The sequence below is a fragment of the Abramis brama genome (assembly GCF_963993115.1).
Source record: "Abramis brama genome assembly, chromosome: 25".
Classification (NCBI taxonomy): domain Eukaryota; kingdom Metazoa; phylum Chordata; class Actinopteri; order Cypriniformes; family Leuciscidae; genus Abramis; species Abramis brama.
Window position 1 is genome coordinate 234,520 of NC_139987.1, and position 3,323 is coordinate 237,842.

The 3,323-nt window shown below is 37.1% G+C and overlaps 1 long non-coding RNA gene across 2 annotated transcripts; it reads right to left on the minus strand.

The window, feature by feature from the left end:
* Window positions 1-205: 205 nt before the first annotated feature.
* On the minus strand, window positions 206-2,195 carry LOC311076703. 2 transcript variants are annotated; one of them, XR_014604693.1, is made up of 4 exons: window positions 2,146-2,195; window positions 1,549-1,893; window positions 1,336-1,427; window positions 207-1,247 (listed from the first exon to the last, which is right to left on the minus strand). It is a non-coding gene; the product is annotated as an uncharacterized lncRNA (long non-coding RNA). The 2 variants fall into 2 exon arrangements; XR_014604692.1 differs by having other exon boundaries at window positions 206-1,247; window positions 1,336-1,893.
* Between the last annotated feature and the right edge of the window lie 1,128 nt (window positions 2,196-3,323).

The window sequence follows — 3,323 nt, forward strand, 5'->3', positions numbered from 1 at the left end:
GGTTACTTTTAGAACATAGCCCACCCCTAGGCCTTATCGCACAGTGATTTGATTGGTTATAGGCCAGCTATGCAGATATTGCTCAGTATACACTAAACCCCCCTTCCCCCAATTTTAATATATTCAAATATAATTTTAAAAACACACACAAAGAACAATGAGAAAGTCTGACATTTTTATTAAGGTAAATAAAACATTCCAAAGAGCATTATAAACAAGCATTAAAAAGGAATATATTTGAAGGGATGAAAATGTAAAGGAACAAAAACAAATATAACATGACCATTCCAAAGAACATTATAAACATACATTAAAATGAATGGGGAAAAAGAAATGTGAACAAAGGTGTAAAGGAATAAAATACAAAACGTGGAGATAAGCAACATGCACATCAAAAAGGAACAAATATACAAAGTATACAATATAACATGAGATCAATAAATAAGAAATATAGAAATTAAAGTGTATATAAAATATATGTAAATATTCATTTTTTCAAACTGCCATGATGCACTGGTGGTGTGACATGTAGCGTGGGTCAGCCTCTAGTCTGGTTTGTAGTACCTAGCAGAGAGCAGATAACTCTGTGGTTCTGTTTGGTGGAGACCTCACCATCCACACTGGCCTTCCATCAACAATAGCATCTTCATCAGTTCTATTGTTGCAGTCTTCCACAGTTCCCTTTCTGTGTTGGTTTGTACAACACTGGACCTGGACCAACTGCAAAACATGACAGTAATTTAACCACTAAAACACAGAGAGGAGGACAGTTACATTCTGAAAAAAAAAAAAAAAAAAAAAAATGCTTAACCAGTTTCTTAAAGGTAAAGTGGAGGATTTTTCCGAATTTTAGAAAAGAACCGCCCTCTCCACTTTCACATGCGCAACACTCTACCTGCTCCCGAGAGAGAACGCCTATTAAACGTGTACGAGAGAGCATGCACGGGCCCAGTTCTCCTCGTGCATGCTCCGTTTACAATTTGCTGTCGGCATCGCTCATACATGCTTACTTGCAAGCACATACGATGGCCTTACGTAAACATATCACCAGAATGATTGACAATTAGGAAGAACAATAGTCTTGATGATCCACCCGGAAAAAGAAAATCCTCCACTAAACCTTTAACTTACCCGTCTCTTTCTTTGATGGTTCTTTGCAATGTTCTTCATAGTGTTTCTTTTCTGGGCCTTTTCAGGCTGAGCCAAAGAATACTTCCTCCGCAAAGTCTCAAAATACGTCTTGCAACCTGTTAAATAAATCATAAATAAATGTAATGCCAATAAAACTAAGTAAAACAGAGGACATTAAAATGATTACAACATCTTTAAGATTACCTTTTACACATTCAGGGTCAACGTCTGTAAAATTTGTCCTTAATTCTTCGAAGAGGTATGTGGTCACAGTCAGGTTATGTGATGAATTTATTCTGGGGGAAAAAGTTGCAGGCATCATTAATGAAATTCAGTTTTGGTATTTATATATTTAATATTTTGGTATTATAGTAGTAGATTAAACTAACATTTACAGTATACAATACGCAGTCTTACCCGGTTTGTGGGTCGTATTTGTGTGGGTTGTTCTCTGAATTATGGAGGCGCCTTACAGATTCCTGTAAAGTTTGAAATTAAAAAGCATTTAAATGGATTCACAATCTGCAAGAACCACAAAACTGAATTTTCAGTTTGAATAAGTTGGCCATCACAGTAAACATAAGAGACAAAACATACCAGTTGATAAATCTTTAAGATGTCACGCAGCGCCTCTGATATCTTTCCGGTTCGTGCTGCCTTCTGCCTATACAAGGCCACCAGTGCAGGTGTATGTTGGTCAAGCACAGCAGAGAACTGGTTCCGTATGTTGACGTTTGTGATGCGTTGGAACTCAGCACAAAGCTACAAAACCAAAAACAAACAAAAATAATTATATAAAAAGACTAATACTCGATTTGCAACAGAAAACACATTTGTGATGCAACATGTTCAGTTAAAATACATTGTTGAGCAACATGGTCACATGCAAAGTGATAGTTCTTACACACAGTGAACAGTGGCATTTGCTGTTCCATTTGAATGTGATACATATTAAAAAATTGGCATAGAAATATGTGTGAAGAGTGGCAGAAAAGAGAAGTGAGTCTGTTTTACCTGTGATTCAATCCGAAGAGCCGCCCATTTCCCCAAGAAGTCCTTCACCGGCACAGATAAAACAATCAATATGAAACCAGTCAAATTATGCAATCAACCTCTTTAATGAAAAATTAATGATACAAAATTTCAAGTTAATGTAACTCACCGATAAAGTTGCTCTCTGGTGACAATGTAGGTCTGCACATGCACACAAAAACAGACAGCAAAATATTTAATTTTTAAGAGACTTTTGATTGATGCTAATGAATTAGGCTCCAAATAAAAGAAATGGTGAAAAATAGTTACAGCCTAAATTAACATTTGAGTCACCTTGATTTTGGGGGATGCTCACTGCACTCCTTCCACTTAAACCTATAATGAAAAGACGTTTGTAAAGGTTTAATAAAAACTTGCATAGTTCATTCGGTAACTATTATGTCCATAACCTTAACTTTGTTTGAGTAAAAGTTAACGTTACTGCTAACGTTAGCCACTAGCTCATTTGGGTGCATGTAGGAATCACATTGAACTTACCAGAGCAGGGCGCTTAACACAAACAGCAGCAACACACTCAAAAACAGAAGGACTATCGCTTGCTGAAAAGAGTTATTGACTAACGTTAACATTATTGCCCTGCCACGACATTAACAGTACACAGGATATTCTGTCACTAGCAGGCGGACTGACGGTAATCGCGCCCACGGCACCGCGCTTGCAACTTAAAAATAGCCTCGTCTAACAGTCAAATATCACGTGTAATATGATATTCTTACAATATTACAACAAGCAAAGTAGTTTTGAAGTGTTTTGGTTTACTTACAAGTTGTTTCATGCTTGATACCACGTCGCTCGAGAGGGTAGCCATCTTGGATAGATTTTTCAGGTAACGTCAGTTAGGGCTGCACGTCATGACGTCATATCACGTGATCGACAGTACACTTTAAAATAGTGAGTGAACCAGCGGTGTTCACTCAGAAATGCTGAGGCACACAAACATTAAAATTCATATTTGTTCATAGACATTAATAGTTTAAAGTTGTATTAACTCAGCAAGAGATTTTAACTGTAGTGACCTCAGTCTTTATAAGCTAGTAGTACTGTTCTGGCACAGTGTGACGAGACGAGTGAGCCTGCTTGCGCACATCAATTCAGTGGAGTAGAAAAGCTCAGGTTCCTTCTACCTTTTTAATAAATAT